The sequence below is a fragment of the Zootoca vivipara genome, chromosome 16, assembly GCF_963506605.1.
Source record: "Zootoca vivipara chromosome 16, rZooViv1.1, whole genome shotgun sequence".
NCBI lineage: Eukaryota > Metazoa > Chordata > Lepidosauria > Squamata > Lacertidae > Zootoca > Zootoca vivipara.
Window position 1 is genome coordinate 2,824,424 of NC_083291.1, and position 15,022 is coordinate 2,839,445.

The 15,022-nt window shown below is 43.9% G+C and overlaps 1 protein-coding gene across 1 annotated transcript in view; it reads right to left on the bottom strand.

Moving 5' to 3' along the window:
* The window catches only part of ADAMTSL1 (ADAMTS like 1), a 486,266-nt gene that overhangs the window by 401,169 nt on the left and 70,075 nt on the right, over positions 1–15,022 (bottom strand). The window lies entirely within an intron of this gene.

Genomic DNA, 15,022 nt, shown 5'->3' on the forward strand with positions numbered 1-15,022 from the left:
GGAATAATGTTTTTCTACAAAGAGAAAAGACATGTGCTGACAAGCATGCATGATATTGGGAAATTCTTGAGAAAATATGAAAAATTTTTGGGAGAGTTGACCCCAGATCTGGCTGTTCTAGCTGAAGCGACAGCAGAGGAAGAAGAAGAACCAAAACCACAAAGAAGAAGAAGAAAGAAAAAAGAAGAAGAAGAAAAATCAGAGGAAGAGGACCAGGGAAAAGAAGAAGAAGAGGATAAAGAGTCAGAGAGTGAAGAAGAAGAAGAGGATAGAAATTTAAGTAAGAAACCCGACCAAGACTAGATAAAATCTTTTCTTCCTGAAATTAGGAAGTAAAATGGCGTTGAAGATACATTCCTGGAATGTGAATGGCTTGAATAATAAAGTCAAAAGAAATAAAATTGATCATATTTTGAAGAAGAAAAATTTGGATATAATTTGCCTCCAGGAAACACATGTGGCGAAAAAACATAATTATATTCTTAGAAACAAAAGGTTGGGTAAAGAATTTATAAATTCGGCAGAAAATAAAAAGAGAGGAGTGGTTTTGTATATAAAGGATAAATTGGACCCGAATTTGATTTTTAAAGATGAAGATGGAAGAATGATAGCGGTCCAAATATCGACCCAAGGAGAAAAAATGTTGGTGGTGGGGATCTATGCGCCGAATGAAAATAAAGCTGAATTTTACAAGAATCTGGAGGAAAGGTTGATAGACTTCATGGATCAAAAGATAGTACTTATGGGCGATTTCAACGGAGTGACAGTGCCAGAATTGGATAGGACAAAGAAAAGTAAGAATGAGGGTAAATTACCAAAATCTTTCTTTGAATTGGTAGAAAACCTGGGCCTAGTGGACATTTGGAGGTTAAAGCACCCTACGCTTAAACAGTTTACATTCTTCTCAGAACCAAATCAAAGTTCTGGAAGAATAGATCATATATGGATCTCCAAAGAACTAGTGCCCAGGGTGAGCAAAATAGAGATAATACCACGAACACTGTCAGATCATAACTCAATATTTATGGAAATGAAAAGCAAGGACCAGAATTCCTTTAGGTGGAGAATGAACGAAGAGCTTTTTGAAGACAAAGAGGTGGTGAAAAAAGCCAAGAATGTTCTGAAAGACTATTTTTACTGAAACCTACACAAAGACACTGGACTGGACATGGTATGGGATGCAAGTAAAGCAGTGATGAGAGGCTTTCTAATACAGCAAAACAGTTTTCTGAAACGAAAGAAAGAAAAGAAGAAGGAAGAAATTCTGAAATGTCTCATGGAAAATGAGAAAAACCTGATAGATAAACCAGAGAATCAACAGATCAAAAATAATATAAAGATGTTACAGACACAATTCTCTATGTTGATCAATCAGGAGATAGAGTGGAAAATAAAGCAGATGAGACAAAAGAATTTTGAATCAGCGAACAAAACAGGAAAACTGTTGGCTTGGCAATTAAGGAAGCGTCAAAATCAAAATGCGATAGTGAAGATAAATATGGAAGGAAAAGCAACCGAAGAACCAAAGGAAATAAAGAAAGCCTTTCAAAAATTCTATAAAGAGTTGTATTGCAAAAAGAAAGAAGAGGAGAAGAAGATCAGTGACTATTTAAGAAAATATGGACTGAAACAAATTCCAGAAGACGAAAGAAAGAAACTTAATAACAGGATAACAACACAAGAAATACACCAGGCAATAATGAGAATGAAATTAGGAAAAGCCCCAGGACCAGATGGATTATCAGCAAAATATTATAAAGCTTTAAATGGACAGTTGGTACCAATTTTAGAAGAAGTGATGAATGACATCCTTGCAGGAGGAAAGATCCCAAATACATGGAAGGAAGCGTATATAACATTGATTCCAAAACCAGGAGCGGACGGCTTAGAAGTTAGAAACTACAGACCAATTTCTTTATTGAATAACGATTATAAGCTCTTTGCAGATATAATGTCCAAGAGATTAAAAGAAGCTCTGAACAAAATGATACATAAAGATCAAGCTGGTTTTCTTCCTGGCAGACAGTTAAAAGACAATGTCAGACATATTATAGATGTAATAGAATATCTGGAAACCAAGATAGATAAGCCAGCAGTGTTAATGTTTGTGGACGCAGAGAAAGCATTTGATAATATATCTTGGCTGTTTATGAAGAAGAATTTGGAATCGATGGTTGGTAAAGATTCATTTTTGAATGGGATCGAGGCAATATATTCAGAACAAAAAGCAAGATTGATAATTAATAACACATTAACAGATTATTTTGACATCACAAAAGGAACCAGACAGGGGTGTCCTTTATCTCCTTTATTATTCATCATGGTCCTGGAAGTACTATTGAACAGACTAAGAGATCTTTCAACTATTAGAGGAATTAAAGTAGGCGCGAAACAATTCAAAGTGAAAGCCTTCGCGGATGATTTAGTCTTAACTCTAGAAAATCCTAATGAAAGTGTTGCAGAGGCGATAGAAGAAATTGAGAAATTTGGACAATTAGCAGGATTTAAACTAAATAGACAGAAAACCAAGGTCATGGCAATGAATATGACGAAAGAGGAAAAGCAAAATCTACATTTAAAATATGGTTTTGATGTGGCAAAAAAAGTAAAATACCTCGGAATATGGATGACAGCAAAGAATATTAACCTATACAGTGACAACTATGAACCAGTATGGAGAGAAATAAAGAAAGACCTGGAAAGGTGGACTAATATGAACATGTCATTTTTAGGAAGAATAGCAGCAATTAAGATGAACATTTTACCTAAAATGTTATTCTTATTTCAAACTATACCTGTAGTGAAGGGTACAAGACAATTCCAAGAATGGCAGAAGATTTTGTCAAAATTTGTCTGGCAGGGGAAAAAACCTAGAATAAAACATAAAATTTTGGTAGATAGAAAAGAAAGAGGCGGTTTCTCCCTGCCAGACTTAAGACTTTATTATGAAGCGTCTTGTATGTGTTGGATTAAAGAGTGGATAACGTTAAAGAATACTGATTTGCTAGACTTGGAAGGTTTTAACAATAGATTTGGATGGCATGCATATTTATGTTATGATAAAAAGAAGTCTCACACTGGGTTTACTAATCATGTGATAAGAAGATCTCTGTACGGGGTGTGGGAAAGAAACAAAATGCTGCTAGAGACTAAAAAACCATGGTGGGTTTCACCAGTAGAGGTATTAACAGTTAAGAAAGTAAATATGGAGGGGAGGTGGGCCACTTATGAGGAAATCTTGACAAGGACTGAAAAAGGATGGAGACTTAAACCCTACGAAGAAATTAAAGGAGTTTTAACAGGATGGATACAATACCATCAAATAAATGATGTTCTTAGGGAGGATAGAAAAATAGGATTTGAGGATAAAAGGTCCAAATTCCAAATAGAAGTGCTTGAAGGCAAAACAAAGCTTCTGTCAAAAATGTATAACTTGCTGTTAGAATGGTATACAAAAGATGAGTTGACAAAAGAAGCGATGATTAAGTGGGCAAAAGATTTTGGGCACAATATTGAATATGACGCGTGGTTGAAATTATGGACTCAAACCTTGAGATTTACAGCATGTACTGCCTTGAAAGAAAATGTGTATAAGATGATGTATAGATGGTATTTAACACCAGTTAAATTAGCCAAAATGTTTAGAATGAGTGACAAAACTTGCTGGAAATGCAAAGAGGGAAATGGTGAATTTTATCATATGTGGTGGACATGCGACAAGGTAAAAAGATTTTGGGAGATGCTATATAATGAGTTGAAAAAGATGTTTAGATATACCTTCCCAAAAAAACCGGAAGCATTTCTGTTAGGAATAATGGGAGAAGAGATTAGAAAAGAAGATCAAGTATTGTTTATGTATGCGACAACCGCGGCTAGGACTTTGTTAGCCCAAAAATGGAAACTACAGGAACTACCAACAATTGAGGAGTGGCAGATTAAAATGATGGACTATGCTGAACTCGCAAGGATGACTTGCAAGATTCGCGACCAGGGGGAGACAAGGTTTCAAAAAGACTGGAGTAAATATGTGGATTATATGGAGAAAAACTGTAGATCTTTAAAAACACTTGCAGGATTGAAATAAATCCTACGAATTGATTAAAAAGTCAAAAAGGAACTGCAAAAAGGGAGTCGACAAGAAACCCGCGTGAAGGGAGGGGGGGAAGTCGTAGCTCGGCAGAGCAAGATGTTAGATGAAAACTTATAATGTTTTGTATAAAAGAATGTTCTTTTTATTATTTTAATTGGTTAAATTTGGAAAATTGAATAAAAATTTATTTTAAAAAAAACAAAAACAGTGACTTTAGCCATTAGAATCCAGCAAGTGATAATGTCCATTATTGAGAATGACCAGACTGGTTTTATAAAAACAAGGCAAGCAGCAGTTAATATGAGATTAGTGGTGGACCTAAGCAAAAATAAAGACCAATTTCTAACGTTATCATTAGATGCTGAAAAGCCTTTTGACACAATTTATAAATAGTATAGAGAGGTAGCTTGAATTAAATTTTGATTTCATAAAATGGATTAAGATATTGCATGACTTGCCTACACCTAGAGTTAAAATGAATGGCATCACAGACCCACTCTCAGTGACCGATCCCTTCCCCCCGAGGGAACAAGGCCTGAGCAAAACTATAACCTGTATAACCATGGCTCGTAGTGATACAAACTTTGCAAATGCCAGCCAATGTCATCATAATGCTATGTCCCAGAGCAGCCTCACTGGTGCTTTGGACTACATTTCCATCAGCCCCAACCAGCATGGGATAATGAGGGTTGCAACCAAACAACATTTAGATGGCAGCTGGGCTGGGGCTCTGTGGGTAGTTAACAATGAGTGGCTGAGAGCCACCTGTCACAACTTGTGGCATTACTGCTACTTCCCTCCACCACCAATAAGCCCACCTGGGGTTGCATGGATATGTGAGGAATAAACCATGTATTACTAGCAGCCTGCATAGTATACAGTAATGTTAGCTCACATCTGGTGAACTTAAAGAACAGCAATTTGTAGCTTGACAACTTATATTCCTGCTACAGCAATTGGCCCAAGAAAGTTATTTTACCAGTTTTTTGATCCATAGTTCATATTGCTGCTTTTATACTTCCCTGGTTGGTTTGTAGATGCAAAGCTACCTTGAAAATGTTCAGAAAGCTTACACTTTATTAGGAAAGCTATGGGTTGAGCCCATCTGTCTATATACCACATGAGTTTGTCTTAACTATGAAACCAGGACTATTCGACCACTCACGGGCAGATATATGGCATTTTAGGGTATAAGGATGCAATCTTTTCACATGAAGAATGAGCAGTGAGCTGTTTCATAGTTACTGCGCCTTCCGTGAGATGGCTGGAGAGAAATCAACTGAGGGGGAAAGGAGAGGGGTGGAGGGAAAAAAATAATACCGAAAAGGGTGGATGGAAAATTCGAGGTCTCTCAGCACAGAATAGCCTTAGTTTTTATACTTTGTAATATGTGGGAGAGAATTCCTTGAGTTCATGGCTGTGAAAAGGAGAGGGAGGTGTCCAGCCCTTCTGAGTGCACTGAACGCTTGTGCTGTGAAATTAAATGTTAAAAATTATATTATTGCTGTAGTATAAGACATATAGGGTTTCATGAGCATGGGGATTTTTTAAAAAAACAACAACAACAGGTGCATGGACTTTGCATTATGTGGTTAACAGTGAGGTACACACCCAACTGTATTACATAAGACTCACTGTGCCATAGCAACACTGAGTACAACATGAATCAGGTGGGAATTGGAAAAATATCTCAAAAGGAATGTTAAAGTGCCACAGCAAGCTTGCAGCTGGGGTGAGTACTAAAGAGCAAAGAGCCATGCCCAGGGGAAAACCTACTCATTCTGAGAGGCGAATATGCTTGTAAGCTCAGTGTTACTCACATATTTTTAATAAATGCAAATCTGTTTGCAGCTTAGTGTGTTACTTGTGCAGCTACTCTCTATGTGGACGCGGGTGGCACTGTGGTCTAAACCACTGAGCCTAGGGCTTGCCGATCAGAAGGTTGGCGGTTCGAATCCCCGCGACAGGGTGAGCTCCCGTTGCTCTGTCCCAGCTCCTGCCCACCTAGCAGTTCAAAAGCACATCAAAGTGCAAGTAGATAAATAGGTACTGCTCTGGCGGGAAGGTAAACAGCGTTTCCGTGCGCTGCTCTGGTTCGCCAGAAGCGGCTTAGTCATGCTGGCCACATGACCCGGAAGCTGTCTGCGGACAAATGCTCCCTAGGCCTATAGAGCAAGATGAGCACCGCAACCCTAGAGTCGTCCGCGACTGGACCTAATGGTCAGGGGTACCTTTACTTTACTGTCTATGCAGATGTACACCACTCAAGATAGAAGCAAAATAAGAAATAAGGGGTAGAAATTATTCTCTTGAGAACAGGTCAAGTGGACCATTTTTCAGTTTAAAAGTGTCACCTGTGCCCTGAACATTTTCTTTTTTTCTTTTGCTGCTGCTTCTATCGGGGTGGCTAACCTGATACGTTTTTGGACTACAACTCACATCATCTCTGAATATGCTGGCTGGACACTGGCAGTTGTAGTCCAACAACATCTGGAGGTCCACAAGGTCTTTATTCCTGTTCTCCTCAACACGGAAGCTCCTCAAAAGAGGCAAAAATCTGGCTGCTTTATATCCCATTTCTGATTTATTTGGTTCAATTATCAGCAGCCAGAGATTAGCAAGAGCTCAATTTATTGAGCCCAGGGATAGGCAGCAGTCACGATGCTTATAATTAAACACAAGGAATCTGTGTTTACGATTAACTGGCTCAAGATACGGTGCAGTCCCAGCAGGAGAGGAATTAAAAATGTTTCAGTGTGAAATGACACTTAATGAGTGCTAATTGCTTATGATAAGGTCCCGACTTCTCTCAACTGACTGAGAGAGCAAACATTTCTGTACCATCACAAAAATGCCCTGTTAGTGCATCCCAGGCCTCTCGCTTTGCAAAGTTACTTGGACAAGGAATGACTTCCTGTTAGGGCTTCCAGATGTGTCCGCATTGCTGATCGCTGCCAAAAACACTTGCTGATTAGCACTGCTGTGCTGCTTCAAGCAAGGGTGGGTTTATTTTCATATAAAAAGGGAGTGGGGAAGGAGAGAAAAAATATAAGGGGTGCTGAAAAGAGACAAAAATTGTAAGCAGGCACACCAAGCCTATGTTTAGATGCTTTTGAGGGAGTCCCTTTCAAAGAGGAGAATATGATTGAAGTTATAAAGTCATGCGTAAAATAGAAAGAGGGAAATGCTATTTACTTTCACGAAATACGAGAGCTAAAAGCGATCTCGTGAAAATTAACCACCCAGCAAGATTAAAGCAAAGGGGAACTCTGCATATACACTGTGCACTACGGCAACTACCAGAAGCGTACCAAAGATTCAAATTTAAATAAAAATAGATTAAATGAATCCATAAAAGGCCAGATACCTTATTTGCCAGATGGTGGGATGAAGATCAGGGTACAGAACTCTGTTATCACCCTGTGTTGTTAAAACCCATAGGAAGAGTCACATCCTGGCTCTTTGTCAGAGATAGTTGGGTGGAGGATGGACTCTTAAACTGAGTTCATGTACTGAACTCAGTTAATTAACAATTAACTGGCATTTCATTTCCCGGAATGTGGAAGAAACAACAAAGGGATCATCTATCTTGGGACCTGGACCTCACCATGAGGAAGGAACTGATCAACGAAGAGGAAGTACTGGGAAGCTTGGGAGGAAGTGATCATGTCCTCTTGGGTTTCATGATACAGAGGCAAGGGAAAGCTGAGTGTAGGGTAAATTTGATACCCTCTGGACTTTAAGAAGGCTGGTTTCAAGCTTAAGGAACTAGTGGATGAGATTCTATGCAGGGCCGTCTTAAGCATATCCGGCGCCGTGGTGCGAATATCCCTCCAGCGCCCACCCCCCCCACCCAACCCCCATCAACTTGTTGCCTCTTGCCTGCATCCCATCCAAAGTGGCTTCACAGCTTTCAAGCCTCCTGCCCATCAGAAAGCCTGAGCAGCAAAACGCCTCCACTGAAGACAGGGCTTCACTCCTTGCCAGCTCAGTGCCCTCATTAGCGCCTTATCAACCTCGAAGGCATGTTAATTTCCCCTTAATGTTACTCTGAGAGAGAAAAGGGAAGTTCCTGTCCTCGAAGGCACTAGCTTTTTAGATCCTTGGAGGACGATTCCAGCACAGTGAACGACCTGTGAAGCATGGGCAGGGAGGTGGGGGCTGTTGTGTATTGAGTCAAAGGATTTTATATCTGTATTATTATTGTCTGTATTTGCATTAGGATAAAGTAACTGCCTTTTGGTTCCAGAGGGTACAGCTACTATTGGTTCATTTAAGCTGCTGTATTTGGATCCTCTGTCTTATTGGTTTCCTCCAAAAGGCAGCACTGTGATTGCTTGATATTGTTCCCTCCAAAATGTATCCCTTCCTAGCTAGTCCCCTGTCCCTATAAATGTAGCTTTCCTCTCCTCAGTCTTCAGTCTTGTTCACTTTAATAAAGAGCTGTTACTAGAGAACTGTCTCCAGCATGTTATGTCAAGAGAGCTGAAATCACAAACCCCACGTCACAACAACTGGCGACGAGGATGGGATCCGGAATGCTGAGGAGCGGTTAAACACAGCCCTGCCTCAGAGTCCGGATTGCAGCTTAGAACAAGACTCACTGGCCAGCTGAGAAGACGACCCTGCCCGCTAGGACAATGGAGAGTCCAAGGGTATTGGAGCCCTTCCAGCCATCAGAGCCCCACACATGGGAAGACTACGTCGAACGCTTCGAGTTCTTTGCAGTGGCTCAAGGGATCACCGATGCCAGCAAAAGAAGGGCCACATTCCTGAGCTACTGTGGGCCCGAGACCTTCAAGCTGGCCAAGGCATTACTTGCTCCAGCGAAGCTGAGTGAGACATCTCTCAAAGATATTCTTGCCTGGCGCCTACTGAGACCAAGATGGCCCGGCGGATGGAGTTCCATAAGAGGCAGCAGCATGCTGGGGAGTCTGTATCCACCTTTCTGGCTGAACTCCGGAAGCTCGCTCAGCACTGCGGCTTCCAAAATCTGGAAGAGACTCTCCTGGATCGGTTTATTGGTGGTCTGAGCAGCAAGAAAGCCAGAAGACGCATCGTGGCTAAAGAAGAGGTTACCCTTGCTTCAGCCTTGAAGGAGGCCACCGCCACGGAGAATTATGAAAGAGAGGAGCTTGATGCCAGTCGCAAGGCCACTAAGCCACAGATAGAAGTTGCGCATGCCATGGACGAGCTAGAGGCTACTCCGAGCCAGAGCCCAGTCCGTGGGGTCGAGTTGGTGCGTCAGGCCTGCACAGTGCACAAAGATCGCCGAGGCAGTTGCCCAGGTTGTGGCGGAAACCATGAGCGGAAGAGTTATCGTTTCAGGGATGCTATGTGCCGGACGTGCGGAAAGACGGGTCACATCGCCAGGGTCTGTAGATCGGCGGCGTCGGGAGCAACAGGAGCACCTAGACTGGAGCATCGCAGACCGCCCACAGCAACTCGTTTTCTAAAGGACTGCCACTACGTAACGGAGATCAACGGGAGGGCCGTGCAGTTTCCAGCGCAAGGCAAGGCACACGTCAAGGTGAAGATTGAGGGTCAGCAGTGCGACATGGAGGTGGACTCCGGATCTGCATTCACCATCGTGTCGGACCAGACCGCGAAGACATTCTTCCCCAGGGGTAAGTTGCCCCCTCTGGAGCCCTTCCCGGCAACCTTGCAGTCGTACTCAGCAGGCCACATCCATGTTATGGGAATGTGTGCCGTGAGAGTACAGTTCCGGGACAAACAGGCTGTACTCAAACTGGTGATTGCGAAGGGCAGTCGCCCCAGTCTCCTGGGCACTGACTGGTTCCCCGCCCTGGGACTGAGTATCTCAGGGCTTAATTCAATCCAAACCTGCCCTGAGATGAGCGAGGCATTATGCAAGGAATTTGCTGGTCTCTTTAATGGAAAACTGGGTTGTTATAAAGGGCCCCCAGTTGACTTCGAGTTGGACCCCGGTGTGGCCCCAATCCGACTCAAACCAAGGCGAGTGCCATTTGCACTGCAACCCAAGATCGAGGCAGAGCTGGATAAATTGGTCAAGCAGGGAGTTCTCTCACCCGTGGACTCTGCTAAGTGGGAGACTCCAATCGTCACGCCCCTTAAAGCAAATGGGGAAGTCAGGATATGTGCAGATTACAAATGTACTATCAATAAGGCACTCAGGGGAAACTCATACCCCATTCCAGTCGTATCACATCTGTTGGCTAAACTGGCTGGGGGCAAGGTGTTCGCCAAAATTGACCTGGCACAAGCTTACCAACAGCTGCCAGTAACCCCACAATCAGCGGAAGCACAGACTATTGTCACACATAAAGGGGCGTTCAGAGTTAACAGATTACAGTTCGGAGTTTGTGTGGCCCCAGGGATTTTTCAAGGGCTCATGGAACGCCTGTTAAGAGGTCTGCCGGGGGTCTTGCCATTTTTTGATGACGTTTTGATTGCTGGAAAAGACCCACAGGAACTGGTTGCGCGTGTCCGTGCAGTGTTGCTCAAGTTCAAGGAGGTGGGGTTGCAACTGAAAAAAGAAAAATGCAGTTTTGGGGTGCCAACTGTGGATTTCTTGGGGTTTAAAATTGATGCATCAGGCATCCACCCCACAGATGCTAAGATTAAGGCCATCATCGAGGCGCCACGACCACAGAACAAGACGGAGTTGCAGTCATTCCTGGGACTTATTAACTTTTATCATTCGTTCTTACCCCAGAAAGCTTCGGTAGCTGAACCATTACATAGACTATTGCAGAAAAAGAATGTGTGGCGATGGGGGCGGGAGCAGCAGAAGGCTTTTGACTCCTTGCGAGGAATGCTGAGTAGCAGGTGCGTCCTTGCTCATTATGATGAGTCAAAGCCGCTGGTCCTGGCATGTGATGCCTCTCAATACGGTCTGGGGGCTGTGCTGAGTTATAGGGAACCGGATGGGTCGGAAAAGCCCATCTCTTTCTATTCCCGTACGTTGTCGCCCACAGAGCGCAACTATGCTCAAATTGATAAAGAGGCACTGGCTATTGTGTCCGGAATCAAAAGGTTCTATGATTATTTGTACGGTCGCCATTTCTCCATTGAAACGGACCACAAACCACTGTTAGGGTTGTTCAACCCAAACAAACAAACGCCACAAATTCTCTCCCCCAGAATGTTGCGTTGGTCAATATTCCTGAATGGGTTCCAGTACACCTTGACCCATGTGCCGGGGAAACAGTTGTGCCATGCTGATGCGCTGAGTCGATTGCCCCTTCCTGGCGGGAGCAATGAGGATCCTGCTCCGGCGGAGCACATTATGATGCTAGAAACACTTCCGGGGGCTCCTGTAACAGCTACGGATATAGCTGAGAAAACTAGGAAAGATGCTGTTCTCTCCCGTGTGCTCACTTGGGTGGGGAGGGGGTGGCCAGGTGGTCCGCATGAAGAAAAATTCAGGCCTTATGCGACAAGGCAGCACGAATTGTCCATGCATAAGGGTTGTCTCCTATGGGGAGATAGGGTGATCATCCCAGCACCACTGAGAAACAGGGTTCTTGAGACGCTTCACATGGGACACCCGGGAATGGTCAGGATGAAGTCGCTAGCCCGATGTTATGTGTGGTGGCCTGGAATGGACCAGAACATAGAACAATGGGTACGAACATGCAAGGCATGCCAAGAGGTGCGGCCAGAAGTGGCCAGAGCACCAGTCCACTGGTGGGAGCAGTCCAGGACTCCCTGGAGCCGGCTGCACATAGATTTTGCTGGGCCATTCCAAGGGAAGGTCTTTTTGGTTATCGTTGATGCATATTCCAAATGGTTAGAAGTGGCGATGGTCCCTAGCATGGCATCAGCTGCCGTAATCAAGGTGTTGAGGCAGCTGTTTGCTACCCACGGGTTACCTGAGACCATTGTATCAGATAATGGGGCAGCTTTTGTATCCCAAGAATTCAGGGCATTCTTGGCTGATAACTTTATAAGAGGGGTCACATCCGCGCCCTTTCACCCATCCTCCAATGGGCAGGCTGAGCGCATGGTAAGAACAGCCAAAGAATCCATTGCGCGCTTAATGGAGGGTAACTGGTCGGCTCGCATTGCGCGAATGTTATTTTTGCAGCATGCGACGCCGTGTACTGCGACGGGCAAGTCGCCAGCCGAGCTGCTCTTAGGTAGAAGACTGGTAACGGTGCTGGATTATGTCCACCCAGATAAAATGCCAAACCGTAATTCAAGAGCAACCCCCCAGGCTGAGACTGACACAACAAGGTATCTCGCCCCTGAAGATCTGGTCTGGGTGAGGAACTATTTACGAGGTCCGCGGTGGGTGGCCGGTGTGATCACCCGGGCTAGTGGACCTGTGTCCTATTATGTGACCTTGGAAAATTGGCAAGTTTGGAAGAGACATATAGATCAGCTGAGGCACCGGGCGCTCAGCAGGGAGGAGTCAGATAATTCATCCCTGGCTAATGACGCACAGCTGCGAGACCAGAGTGAAGATGGCCCAGAGGTGCAGTCACCAGGGGCTTCAGCAAATGAACCAGGGTCTGCTAGTCCTCAGGATGACGAGGTACAGGTCGGGGACCCTGAGATGTCTGGGACTCCATCTGTTCCTGACGAAACCCCTATAGCAGCCCCCCCACCACAGGTAACACCCAATCCAGAACCTGCAACACCTGTTGTCAGGAGATCAGGTAGAAGTTGTAGGACCCCACAGTACCTGAGGGATTACGTCTGCTGTGCTCACTAGGGGGGGAGGGGTGTTGTGTATTGAGTCAAAGGATTTTATATCTGTATTATTATTGTCTGTATTTGCATTAGGATAAAGTAACTGCCTTTTGGTTCCAGAGGGTACAGCTACTATTGGTTCATTTAAGCTGCTGTATTTGGATCCTCTGTCTTATTGGTTTCCTCCAAAAGGCAGCACTGTGATTGCTTGATATTGTTCCCTCCAAAATGTATCCCTTCCTAGCTAGTCCCCTGTCCCTATAAATGTAGCTTTCCTCTCCTCAGTCTTCAGTCTTGTTCACTTTAATAAAGAGCTGTTACTAGAGAACTGTCTCCAGCATGTTATGTCAAGAGAGCTGAAATCACAAACCCCACGTCACAACAGGGGCAGAGCAGCAGCGCCCCTGGTGGCCAGGCGCCCTGGTAGGAGGCGGTCCCCGCACGCAAATCACTTCCCTCTGGAAGGGAGGAAAGTCCTTATCATCAGCGAGGAAAGTCCTTGTCTGGGGCAGCAGTGCAAAAATCAGCTGTCTGGCTGCGCGGCGGCGCCCCTGGAGGCCAGGCGCCCTCGTGCATAGCGCCACCCAGCCCAGGCCTAGAGCCGGCCCTGATTCCATGGTCAGAAATACTCAAAGAGAAGGGAGTTGAAGATGCATAGGAGTTTCTTAATGGTGAAATATTTGAAGGCACAAATGCAGGCAAATCCAGCAAGAAAGAAGAGTAGGAAGGATCCACAGAAACCAGTGTGGCTGCAGAAGGAGGTTACAGGTAAACTGAGATTTAAGAAATTGAAGAAAGGGGAAATCATGCAGGAAGAATATACATGAATACTCAACATTTGTAGGGAGACAGTCAAGTGGGCCATCTCATGAGAAGAGAACACTCCCTGGAAAAGATCAAACCTATCTATTCTGAAGGAAATCAGCCCCGAGTGCTCACTGGAAGGACAGATCCTGAAGCTGAGGCTCCAATACTTTGGCCACCTCATGAGAAGAGAAGAATCCCTGGAAAAGACCCTGATGTTGGGAAAGATGGAGGGCACTAGGAGAAGGGGACGACAGAGGACAAGATGGTTGGATAGTGTTCTCGAAGCTACGAACATGAGCTTGACCAAACTGCGGGAGGCAGTGCAAGACAGGAGTGCCTGGCGTGCTCTGGTCCATGGGGTCACGAAGAGTCGGACACGACTGAACAACTAAGCAACAACAAGTCAAGTGGGCCAAAGCTCTGGATGAGCTCAAGACTGTAAAAGATGTTAAAAATAATAATACTAATAATGTTTCACATGAAAAACAAAGAGATATTAAAACAGGTATATGAAATAATTATCAATATACTGCAACGCATTAGCTATACTTCTTTCTCTCCCAGGTGTTTCAGATCATTTATTGCATGGTAATGGTTTTTGAATTATTTCAAAATGGTTTTGAATTATTTCGTTGAGTTCATGCTTTTAAAGACAAAAGTACTTTTTGCTGTACATCTCCAAGGATACAAAGAGGGTGCCCATACCTGACTGCCCTATTTAAAAGAAAAAGAAGTTGTGTTAATGGGACAGTCTGAGGATGTGTTACAACAAGCCCAAGAAATTCCCAATTCAAATAGCAATATATTTCACAAGGGAATGTTTTTCATTCTGCTTGAAAATGTTCCCACCAGAAATTCTAGTTGCCCTTGAAATATGCTAAATCTCTCCCCCCACCCCACCCCAACCTTTCTTTCTACAGAAACTGAATTCAGGGTTTGCAGCAAGACTCTGACTCTTTTCCATGCCCTGTGAAGGAAATGTGGCTTTGTGCTAATTATTTTCAGTCCTCAAGCAGCCACAATAGATAAGCCTGGTTAATGTATTCATTGAAATAAATTATTTGAGCTCCATTTCAGCCTCTCCTTTCTCAAGGAACAAAAGCAACAAAAAGTGATTTGCATTCAAGATTACAGCGCGAAGTTGCCCCCTCGGACAAAGCCACCAGCAACTTAACATCTGAGGCAGACATTAGCAGCAACGGGGATGTTATTTGTAAAGCAAGCACACGCCTACACTTGACCCAGAGTGTTCTAACAACAGAGAAAGCCAACATGGCCCCAGCAAATGGAGTGGCAAAAAAGAGAGAAGGGGGGGAAGGGGGGGAGAACGTTAAAAAAAAAACAACCACGCCAATACTTCTGCTGCCAAGCAACCTTGGCTGAAAAAAAATATGGGCAACAGACTGTGGGAAAGAAAGATGAACTCATATAGGAGCAAACAAATCA